The sequence below is a fragment of the Triticum dicoccoides genome, chromosome 3B, assembly GCF_002162155.2.
Source record: "Triticum dicoccoides isolate Atlit2015 ecotype Zavitan chromosome 3B, WEW_v2.0, whole genome shotgun sequence".
Taxonomy (NCBI): domain Eukaryota; kingdom Viridiplantae; phylum Streptophyta; class Magnoliopsida; order Poales; family Poaceae; genus Triticum; species Triticum dicoccoides.
In genome coordinates, this window is record NC_041385.1 from 754,945,174 (window position 1) to 754,957,915 (window position 12,742).

Below are 12,742 nucleotides of genomic sequence, written 5' to 3' on the forward strand. Positions count from 1 at the left end.
ATAATGTGAAGCGGTGATATATCATAACAAACCAAAAAAGGATGCCAATCTAAATATTATCCAATAAGGTATTTTTTAAAAAATTATCATCAATATTTTCTTTGTGAGATTGCCTATTGTAGTCAGCTAAATTTGCTCATTTTGGAAACTAAGTAGACTCACATTTGTATTATGTCTACAGACTATGTTTGTATCCCTAGAGATATTAGAGTCATCGAATTAATAAAGTCTGCCCCAAGAATACCCAGTTCGTGGACATTGGAGATGCCTTGTTAGCAACCGACGATTTGAAATGCCTTATAAAAAATGATATGTTCTTACATGACGGTGTAAGACCAATTGCACAAAGTTTGTAATCAATAATATGAACATTATATAATATCATAAAATATAAATATATTCTAAATGTTGTTTACAGGTGATAAATGCTTACATATATTGTATGCTTGCTCACGACCATCTACAAGACAGAGCGGGTGAAAAGGTACACATTATTAGCACGTTTGTATCTGGTCAGATAAAAGAAGAAGGTGAAAGAGACATCGACCCATCAAAATATCGTCGCATCGTGCGTCATGTTAATACTTATCTACAGCAAGATATGGTTAGTTTTTGTCTTGTTATCCATGCATATAATTATGGATTGTTTGTATTTAGTTCATATGTCTAATGATTTATTAATAATTATATCTAATTGTGACTGTGATTTGTATGATATTTACACCAGTTATTCATTCCGATTAACATGCCGGGCTACCATTGGTATCTAGCAGTCGCTAATGCCAAAAAACGAGAGATCCAAGTATTAGACTCACTTGGTGAGAATGTCAAACGCAATGACCTTGCTACTACGGTAACTATCTATTTTTTTACTCATCTTAACATTTGTTTTGTTTGACTTCATCCCTAACATTTCTCATATGATAGTTACGGGGGCTCGAGAAATGGCTGAAACTTGCATAGCAGAGTCGGGAGTTTATCAGAGGTGATAAGTGGCCCGATCTCAATGTTACAAAATGGACGGTTGAAGAGCAAGTTTAGGAGGCAATACGAACCGATGGGTAAGCAATTGTTAAAATGGTTTGTTTATTTGATTCATCTGTGTGATATTCTAAAGCATTATTTTATAATATTATAGTGTATCATGTGGATTGTTTATACTAAATTATATGGGATATTGGACATCACATGGACTGTCAGACCAATTCACCCAGGTATTTCATTTTTATACATTATCTTGTTATTTTATCTAAAAATATTATATAATTTTTGTATACAATTTTTGTAGGAGGATATGAAACAATTTCGTCAAAAATTACCAGTCATTTTGCTCGATTCAGAGCTTAATAAGCTAAAAGTGTTGGAAATATGCCCTAGAGGAAATAATAAAAGTATTATTATTATATTTCCTTGTTCATGATAATTGTCTTTTATTCATGCTATAACTGTATTATCCGGAAATCGTAATACACGTGTGAATACATAGACCACAATATGTCCCTAGTGAGCCTCTAGTTGACTAGCTCGTTGTGATCAACAGATAGTCATGGTTTCCTGGCTATGGACATTGGATGTCGTTGATAACGGGATCACATCATTAGGAGAATGATGTGATGGACAAGACCCAATCCTAAGCATAGCACAAAGATCGTGTAGTTCATTTGCTAGAGCTTTGCCAATGTCAAGTATCTCTTCCTTTGACCATGAGATCGTGTAACTCCTGGATACCGTAGGAGTGCTTTGAGTGTATCAAACGTCACAACGTAACTGGGTGACTATAAAGGTGCACTACAGGTATCTCCGAAAGTATCTATTGTTTTATGCGGATCGAGACTGGGATTTGTCACTCCGTGTAAACGGAGAGGTATCTCTGGGCCCACTCGGTAGGACATCATCATATGCGCAATGTGACCAAGGAGTTGATCACGGGATGATGTGTTACGGAACGAGTAAAGTGACTTGCCGGTAACGAGATTGAACAAGGTATAAGGATACCGACGATCGAATCTCGGGCAAGTAAAATACCGCTAGACAAAGGGAATTGTATACGGGATCGATTGAGTCCTTGACATCGTGGTTCATCCGATGAGATCATCGTGGAACATGTGGGAGCCAACATGGGTATCCAGATCCCGCTGTTGGTTATTGACCGGAGAACGTCTCGGTCATGTCTGCATGTCTCCCGAACCCGTAGGGTCTACACACTTAAGGTTCGATGACGCTAGGGTTATAAAGGAAGCTTGTATGTGGTTACCGAATGTTGTTCGGAGTCCCGGATGAGATCCCGGACGTCACGAGGAGTTCCGGAATGGTCCGGAGGTAAAGATTTATATATAGGAAGTCCTGTTTCGGCCATCGGGACAAGTTTCGGGGTCATCGGTATTGTACCGGGACCACCGGAAGGGTCCCGGGGGCCCATCGGGTGGGGCCACCTGCCCCGGGGGGCCACATGGGCTGTAGGGGGTGCGCCTTGGCCTACATGGGCCAAGGGCACCAGCCCCAAGAGGCCCATGCGCAAGGAAACTTGGAGAGGGAAGAGTCCTAAAAGGGGAAGGCACCTCCGAGGTGCCTTGGGGAGGATGGACTCCTCCCCATCCTTAGCCGCACCCCTTCCTTGGAGGAGGGGGCAAGGCTGCGCCCTCCCCCTCTCCCTTGGCCCTATATATAGTGGGGAAAAGGAGGAGCAATCATACCTAAGGCCTTTGGTTGCCTCCCTCTCCCTCCCGTGACACATCTCTTCTCCCGTAGGTGCTCGGCGAAGCCCTGCGGGATTGCCACGCTCCTCCACCACCACCACGCCGTTGTGCTGCTGTTGGATGGAGTCTTCCTCAACCTCTCCCTCTCTCCTTGCTGGATCAAGGCGTGGGAGACGTCACCGGGCTGTACGTGTGTTGAACGCGGAGGTGCCGTCCGTTCGGCACCAGGATCATCGGTGATCTGAATCATGATGAGTACGACTCCATCAACCCCGTTCACTTGAACGCTTCCGCTTAGCGATCTACAAGGGTATGTAGATGCAAACTCTCCTCTCTTTCTACTCGTTGCTGGTCTCTCCATAGATAGATCTTGGTGATACGCGTAGGAAAATTTTGAATTTCTGCTACGTTCCCCAACAGTGGCATCATGAGCTAGGTCTATTGCGTAGATTCTTTGCACGAGTAGAACACAAAGTAGTTGTGGGCGTTGATGTTGTTCAATATGCTTACCGTTACTAGTCCAATCTTGTTTCGACGGTATTGTGGGATGAAGCGGCCCGGACCGACCTTACACGTACTCTTACGTGAGACAGGTTCCACCGATTGACATGCACTTGGTGCATAAGGTGGCTAGCGGGTGCCAGTCTCTCCCACTTTAGTCGGAACGGATTCGATGAAAAGGGTCCTTATGAAGGGTAAATAGCAATTGGCATATCACGTTGTGGTCTTGCGTAGGTAAGAAACGTTCTTGCTAGAAACCCATAGCAGCCACGTAAAACATGCAACAACAATTAGAGGACGTCTAACTTGTTTTTGCAGGGTATGCTATGTGATGTGATATGGCCAAAGGATGTGATGAATAAATATATGTGATGTATGAGATTGATCATGTTCTTGTAATAGGATTCACGACTTGCATGTCGATGAGTATGACAACCGGCAGGAGCCATAGGAGTTGTCTTTATTTTTTGTATGACCTGCGTGTCATTGAAGAACGCCATGTAAACTACTTTACTTTATTGCTAAACGCGTTAGTTATAGAAGTAGAAGTAGTCGTTGGCGTGACAACTTCATGAAGACACGATGATGGAGATCATGATGATGGAGATCATGGTGTCATGCCGGTGACAAGATGATCATGGAGCCCCGAAGATGAAGATCAAAGGAGCTATATGATATTGGCCATATCATGTCACTACACTATTTGATTGCATGTGATGTTTATCATGTTTATGCATCTTGTTTACTTAGGACGACGGTAGTAAATAAGATGATCCCTTACAAAATTTCAAGAAGTGTTCTCCCCTAACTGTGCACCGTTGCTACAGTTCGTCGCTTCTAAGCACCACGTGATGATCGGGTGTGATGGATTCTTACGTTCACATACAACGGGTGTAAGACAGTTTTACACAGCGAAAACACTTAGGGTTAACTTGACGAGCCTAGCATGTGCAGACATGGCCTCGGAACACGGAGACCGAAAGGTCGAGCATGAGTCGTATAGAAGATACGATCAACATGAAGATGTTCACCGACGTTAACTAGTCCGTCTCACGTGATGATCGGACACGGCCTAGTTGACTCGGATCATGTAATCACTTAGATGACTAGAGGGATGTCTATCTGAGTGGGAGTTCATAAGATGAACTTAATTATCCTGAACATAGTCAAAAGACCTTTTGCAAATTATGTCGTAGTTCACGCTATAGTTCTACTGTTTTAGTTATGTTCCTAGAGAAAATATAGTTGAAAGTTGAAAGTAGCGATTATGCGGACAGTAGAAAGCTTATGTCCTTAATGCACCGCTCAGTGTGCTGAACCCCAAACGTCGTTTGTGGATGTTACGAACATCAGACATACAAGTTTTGATAACTACGTGATAGTTCAATTAAATGGTTTAAGTAGAGGCACCAAAGATGTTTTCGAAACATCGCGGAACATATGAGATGTTTCGAGGGCTGAAATTGAGATTTCAGGCTTGTGCCCACGTCAAGAGGTATAAGACCTCCGACGATTTTCTTAGCCTGCAAACTAAGGAGAGAAGCTCAATTGTTGAGCTTGTGCTCAGATTGTCTGAGTGCAACAATCACTTGAATCAAGTGGGAGTTGATCTTCCAGATGAAATAGTGATAGTTCCTCCGAAGTCATTACCACCAAGCTGCTAGAGCTTCGTGATGAACTATAATATATCAAGGACATATATGATGATCCTTGAGATATTCGCGATGTTTGACTCCGCGAAAGTAGAAATCAAAAGGGAGCATCAATCGTTGATGGTTAGTAAAACCACTAGTTTCAAGAAGGGCAAGGGCAAGAAGGGATACTTCATGAAACGGCAAATCAGCTGCTGCTCAAATGAAGAAATCCGAGGTTAAACCCAAACCTGAGACTAAGTGCTTCTGTAATAAGGGGAACAACCACTGGAGCAAGATTACCCTAGATACTTGGTAGATGAGAAGGCTGGCAAGGTCGATAGAAGTATATTGGATATACATTGTGTTAATGTGTACTTTACTAGTACTCCTAGTAGCACCAGGGTATTAGATACCGGTTCGGTTGCTAAGTGTTAGTAACTCAAAATAAAAGCTACGGAATAAACGGAGACTAGCTAAAGGTGAGCTGACGATATGTGTTGGAAGTGTTTCCAATGTTGATATGATCAAGCATCGCACGCTCCCTCTACCATCGAGATTTGGTGTTTGCGTTGAGCATAGACATGATTGGATTATGTCTATCGCAGTACGGTTATTCATTTAAAGAGAATAATGGTTACTCTATTTATTTGAATAATACCTTAAATGGTCTTGCACCTAAAGGAATGGTTTATTGAATCTTGATCGTAGGGATACACATTTTCATGCCAAAAAGATAGTAATGATAGTACCACTTACTTGTGGCACTGCCATGTAAGTCATAATGGTATAAAACGCATGAAGAAGCTCCATGTTGATGGATCTTTGGACTCACTCAATTTTGAAAAGTTTGAGACATGCGAACCATGTCTATTGGTATATATGCATGAAGAAGCTCCATGCAAATGGACAGTTCGGACTCACTTGATTTTGAATCACTTGAGATATGCAAATCATACCACATAGGCAAGATGACTGAAAAGCCTCGTTTTCAGTAAGATGGAACAAGATAGCAACTTATTGGAAGTAACACATTTTGATGTGTGCAGTCCAATGAGTGCTGAGGCATGCAGTGAATATCGTTATGTTCTTACTTCACAGATGATTTGAGTAGATGTTGAGAATATTTACTTGATGAAACACAAGTCTGAATTATTGAATGGTTCAAATAATTTCAGAGTGAAGTGGAAGATCATTGTGACAAGAGGATAAAATGTCTATGATATGATCATAGAGATGAATATCTGAGTTACGAGTTTTGGCACACAATTAAGACATTGTGGAAATTGTTTCGCAATTAATACCGCCTGGAACACCATAAAGTGATGGTGTGTCCGAACATCATAGTTGCACCCTATTGGATATGGTGCGTACCATGATGTCTCTTATCGTATTACCACTATCGTTCATGGGTTAGGCATTAGAGACGACCACATTCACTTCAAATAGGGCACCACGTAATTCCGATGAGATGACACCGTATGAATTATGGTTTAGAGAAACCTAAGTTGTCGTTTCTTAAAGGTTTGGGGCTGCGACGCTTATGTGAAAAAGTTTCAGGCTGATAAGCTCGAACCCAAAGCGGATAAAATACATCTTCATAGGACACCCAAAACAGTTGGGTATACCTCCTAATTCAGATCCGAAAGCAATATGGATTGTTTCTAGAATCGGGTCCTTTCTCGAGGAAAAATTTCTCTCGAAAGAATTGAGTGGGAGGATGGTGGAGACTTGATGAGGTTATTGAACCGTCTCTTCAACAAGTGTGTAGCAGGGCACAGGAAGTTGTTCCTGTAGCACCTACACCAATTGAAGTAGAAGCTTATGATATTGATCATGAAACTTCGGATCAAGTCACTACCAAACCTCGTGGGATGACAAGGATGCGTACTACTTCAGAGTGGTACGTAATCCTGTCTTGGAAGTCATGTTGCTAGACAACAATGAACCTACGAGCTATGGAGAAGCGATGGTGGGCCCGAATTCCTACAAATGGTTAGAGGCCATAAAATCCGAGAACGGATCCATGGACTTTGGTGGACTTGCCCGATGATCGGCAAGCCATTAAGATAAATGGATCTTTAAGAAGAAGACGGACGTGGATGGTAATGTCACCGTCCATGAAGCTCGACTTGTGGCGAAAAGTTTTTCACAAGTTCAAGGAGTTGACTACGATGAGTTTTTCTCATCCGTAGCGATGCTTAAAGTCCGTCGGAATCATGTTAGCATTAGCTGCATTTATGAAATCTGGCAGATGGATGTCAAGACAAGTTTCCTTACTAGTTTTCGTAAGGAAAGGTTGTATGCAATACAATCAGAAAAGTTTTGTCGATCCTAAGGATGCTAAAAGGTATGCTAGCTCCAGCGATCCTTTTAAGGACTGGAGTGAGCATCTCGGAGTTGGAATGAATGCTTTGATGATGATCAAAGATTTTGGGTTTGTACAAAGTTTATGAGAAACTTGTATTTCCAAAGAAGTGAGTGGGAGCACTATAGAATTTCTGATGAGTATATGTTGTTGACATATTGTTGATCAGAAATGACGTAGAATTTCTGGAAAGCATATAGGGTTATTTTGAAAGTGTTTTTCAATGGAAAGCCTGGATTAAGCTACTTGAACATTGAGCGTCAAGATCTATAAGGATAGATCAAAATGCTTAATAATACTTTCAAATGAGCACATACCTTGACATGATCTTGAAGGTGTTTAAGATGGACCAGTCAAAGAAGGAGTTCTTGCCTGAGTTGTAAGGTACGAAGTTAAGACTTAAAGCTCGACCACGGCAGAATAGAGAGAAAGGACGAAGGTCGTCCCCTATGCTTAAGACGTAGGCTCTTCAGTATGCTATGCTGTGTACCGCACCTGAAGTGTGCCTTGCCATGAGTCAGTCAAGGGGTACAAGAGTGATCCAGGAATGGCTCACAGGACAGCGGTCAAAGTTATCCTTAGTAACTAGTGGACTAAGGAATTTTCTCGATTATGGAGGTGGTAAAAGAGTTCGTCGTAAAGGTTACGACGATGCAAGCTTGACACCTATCCGGATAGCTCTGAGTAGAGAGACCGGATACATATAATGGAGCAATAATTTAGAATAGCTCCAAGTAAAACAATTGTTTGGAATAGCTCCAAATAGAGCGTGGTAGCTGCATCTAGGAGATGACATAGAGATTTGTAAAGCACACACGGATCTGAAAGGTTCAGACCCGTTGACTAAAACCTCTCTCACAAGCAACATGATCATACATAAAACTCATTGAGTGTTAATCACATAGTGATGTGAACTAGACTACTGACTCTAGTAAACTCTTGGGTATTAGTCACATGGCGATGTGACCTGTGAGTGTTAATCACATGGCGATGTGAACTAGATTATTGACTCTAGTGCAAGTGGGAGACTGTTGGAAATATGCCCTAGAGGAAATAATAAAAGTATTATTATTATATTTCCTTGTTCATGATAATTGTCTTTTATTCATGCTATAACTGTATTATCCGGAAATCGTAATACACGTGTGAATACATAGACCACAATATGTCCCTAGTGAGCCTCTAGTTGACTAGCTCGTTGTGATCAACAGATAGTCATGGTTTCCTGGCTATGGACATTGGATGTCGTTGATAATGGGATCACATCATTAGGAGAATGATGTGATGGACAAGACCCAATCCTAAGCATAGCACAAAGATCGTGTAGTTCGTTTGCTAGAGCTTTGCCAATGTCAAGTATCTTTTCCTTAGACCATGAGATTGTGCAACTCCCGGATACCGTAGGAATGCTTTGGGTGTACCAAACGTCACAACGTAACTGGGTGGCTATAAAGGTGCATTACAGGTATCTCCGAAAGTGTCTGTTGGGTTGGCACGAATCGAGACTGGGATTTGTCACTCCGTGTAAACGGAGAGGTATCTCTGGGCCCACTCGGTAGGACATCATCATATGCGCAATGTGACCAAGGAGTTGATCACGGGATGATGTGTTATGGAACGAGTAAAGTGACTTGCCGGTAACGAGATTGAACAAGGTATTGGATACCGACGATCGAATCTCGGGCAAGTAAAATACCGCTAGACAAAGGGAATTGTATACGGGATCGATTGAGTCCTTGACATCGTGGTTCATCCGATGAGATCATCGTGGAACATGTGGGAGCCAACATGGGTATCCAGATCCCGCTGTTGGTTATTGACCGGAGAACGTCTCGGTCATGTCTGCATGTCTCCCGAACCCGTAGGGTCTACACACTTAAGGTTCGATGACGCTAGGGTTATAAAGGAAGCTTGTATGTGGTTACCGAATGTTTTTCGGAGTCCCGGATGAGATCCCGGACGTCACGAGGAGTTCCGAAATGGTCCGGAGGTAAAGATTTATATATAGGAAGTCCTGTTTCGGCCATCGGGACAAGTTTCGGGGTCATCGGTATTGTACCGGGACCACCGGAAGGGTCCCGGGGGCCCACCGGGTGGGGCCACCTGCCCCGGGGGGCCACATGGGCTGTAGGGGGTGCGCCTTGGCCTACATGGGCCAAGGGCACCAGCCCCAAGAGGCCCATGCGCAAGGAAACTTGGAGAGGGAAGAGTCCTAAAAGGGGAAGGCACCTCCGAGGTGCCTTGGGGAGGATGGACTCCTCCCCATCCTTAGCCGCACCCCTTCCTTGGAGGAGGGGGCAAGGCTGCGCCCTCCCCCTCTCCCTTGGCCCTATATATAGTGGGGAAAAGGAGGAGCAATCATACCTAAGGCCTTTGGTTGCCTCCCTCTCCCTCCCGTGACACATCTCTTCTCCCGTAGGTGCTCGGCGAAGCCCTGCGGGATTGCCACGCTCCTCCACCACCACCACGCCGTTGTGCTGCTGTTGGATGGAGTCTTCCTCAACCTCTCCCTCTCTCCTTGCTGGATCAAGGCGTGGGAGACGTCACCGGGCTGTACGTGTGTTGAACGCGGAGGTGCCGTCCGTTCGGCACTAGGATCATCGGTGATCTGAATCACGACGAGTACGACTCCATCAACCCCGTTCACTTGAACGCTTCCGCTTAGCGATCTACAAGGGTATGTAGATGCAAACTCTCCTCTCTTTCTACTCGTTGCTGGTCTCTCCATAGATAGATCTTGGTGATACGCGTAGGAAAATTTTGAATTTCTGCTACGTTCCCCAACAAAAAGGATGTCCCATATACTATCAACATGTCAACGAAGAAACTTTAGCTAATTCTGATCTCGAGATCCTGGATAATCCTTCTGACATAGTCGAAGACAAACGTCCTTCCTCAATCACTATCATTCACACGGACCAATGTCAATTACTTGCTGACCTCTGCAAGTACATCATGTCGATCGATGATGCCGGGTGTTTGAAGTAAGTATCATGTATCAATATTTAATGTGCGGATGTATATTATTGTTCTTCTTACCATCCAAATTACAGGAAGGTATGGGTCTGGAGCTGCACACCCGATCCAAAGAGCTTAAGTCTTAAGAAACTTCAGTGCATACTTAAGATGGAGCAGCCTATGGACAATGATTGCTTCAACACCGCCGTGCGTATGCTGGCATGTGATGAGGGAGTATTGTTCACAGACCCTCCTATACACTACATGGATCTACGATTTTGTGTAAGTTATCGAAACTCTTCATTCTATGTGCCATTAGTATCAACATGTTTTAACAATATTCTTCTTTTACTTAGTCCATGATGCTAGAGTCAACACGAGGTCAGAAGTTTTGTGAGAAGGAAACTATCCAGACGTTGGCAACATTATTTGATAGCTGGCCTGGGATGGAGAACGACATCTCATCTTGCAATAAGGTAAATAAAATATTTTGTCCATCGTTATCATGGTTTGTTGTTGTTTCTAATATCTCATCTTGTAGACCTTTTTGTAATGGTTAGCACCAAACTTGGTACTGACATGCAAAAATTAGCAATCGTGGTATCAATCTGCATGTGATGCCCTAATTGTGGTACTTCTGTGCAATGATTTCAAAAGAGGGGCAAAACCATCCAGTGCATCACGGATCTGTATCCAGATTTTGAAGTGATTCAGATCTATCGTCGATGGCTTTGAGAAACCATGATATTGTGTGCGCCTTCGACTCTGTCTCCTGGCCGTTTCTTCTTCAGGTTCTTCGCCACCTTGGCTTCGATCCTCGATGGCGGGGAATGGATCTCCATTCTTCACTCCACTGCCAAGACCCGTGTTTTGATCAACGGCAATCTGGGCCCGCCAATCCATCATGAAAAGGGCTTGCGTCAAGGTGATCCTGTCTCCCCGATGTTATTCGTGCTGGTCATCGACATCCTCAACTCTCTCCTTCAATTCACCACTAGCTCCGGCGTGCTGTGTCGCCTCACCGAGCGCCGGATGACCTCGGGCATCTCCTTGTATGCTAATGATGTGGTCATCTTCTGTCACCCTGACCCGCATGAGCTCATCGTCGCCCGTGAGCTGCTTCGCATTTTTGGTGCTGCCTCCAGCCTTCACACAAACTTCCAGAAGTGCTCTGCCATGCCTATCCAGTGCTCTAACGCGCAACTGGTGCATATCGCGGGCACGCTCTCCTGCCCGATCATGCACTTCCCGATCACCTACTTGGGCATTCCCCTCTCGGTTCAGAAAGTCTCTGCGGCTGCTCTTATGCCTCTGGTGGAGCGCATGGCCCGCAAGCTTCCTACTTGGCGCGCTTCGCTTCTCTCCCGCGGCGAGAGGCTGGCCTTCGTCCGTCATGTCCTCGCTGCTATGCCCACCCACCTCCTCATGGCCATGGCTCTGCGGCCTTCCATCCTCAAGAAGATCAACCGCATCATGTGCGAGTTTCTTTGGCACGGCGGCAGCGATTCCTCGGGCGGTGGCAATCTTGTCAGCTGGCGCAAGGTGTGCCGCCCCCTGGAGTATGGGGGCTTCGGCATTCGGGACCTGCAGCTCACGCGCATTGCTCTCCGCGCTCGCTGGCTTTAGCTAGGTAGTGGAGACATCTTCATATCCTGTCTGACACTGATGTTCAGGCTATCTTCAACGCCTCCATGATGTGGATCTTGGGGGACGGCAACTCCTGCCTCTTCTGGACGGACAGGTGGATCGGTGGGCAGTCCGTCGCCGATCTTGCTCCAGCCGCGCTCGCCTTGGTCCCCGAGAGTCTCCGGCGGACGCGTTCCGTCGCACAGGGCCTGCTGGGCAGCGCCTTGGGACCTGCAGCCATGGTGTAGTGCGTGGAACTCTGGCGACGCCTTCAGCATTTCACCCTTTCCTCCGCCCCGATGAGCTACGTTAGCGTTGGACGAGTAGCGGCTCCTACTCCGCCAAGTCCTGCTATCAGGCTTTGTTCTCCGGTTCCACCATCGCCACGCACTGGAAGCTTACTTGGCGTACCTGGGCCCCTCTCCGCATCCGGTTCTTTGCCTGGTTGGCTGGCATGGACCGCTGCTGGACTGCTGCCAGGCTTGCTCGGCACGGGCTCCTGCATGACGATCTCTGCACGTTCTGTGCCCAGGAGCTCGAGACGATCGACCACCTACTCCTTCACTGCTCATTCTCCAGGACCATCTGGCACGAGATTTTTGTTTGGTGCCGGGCCCCGATCCCCCTTCCCCAGGACCCTGAGGATTCCTTCCTGGACTGGTGGTCGGCCTCAGCCGCGGCCGCGCCTACCGCCATGCGCAAGGGGCTCTCCTCCCTGGTGCTTCTTTCCGCATGGTCCCTTTGGCGCCACGGCAACGCATGCATCTTCGACAATGCTAGCCCCTCCACCGTGCTGCTTCTCCAGGCCATCAAGGACGATGCCAGGGTTTGGGCCTCAGCCGGCGCCAAAGACATAGCTAATCTCATGCCACCTTGAGCTACTCCGGGCTGAGCATCCCGTGTTCTGCTCATGTAGCCTCTCTCTACGCCTATTAGCGTACGTAGTGGGCGGTTACACCCCC

General features: G+C 45.5%; 1 long non-coding RNA gene across 1 annotated transcript; it reads left to right on the forward strand.

Annotated features, from left to right (window-relative positions):
- The first annotated feature begins 427 nt into the window (after positions 1–427).
- Positions 428–1,215, forward strand: LOC119282045. The gene is made up of 4 exons (XR_005138615.1): positions 428–604; positions 728–853; positions 928–1,061; positions 1,139–1,215. It is a non-coding gene; the product is annotated as an uncharacterized LOC119282045 (long non-coding RNA).
- The last annotated feature ends 11,527 nt before the right edge of the window (positions 1,216–12,742 follow it).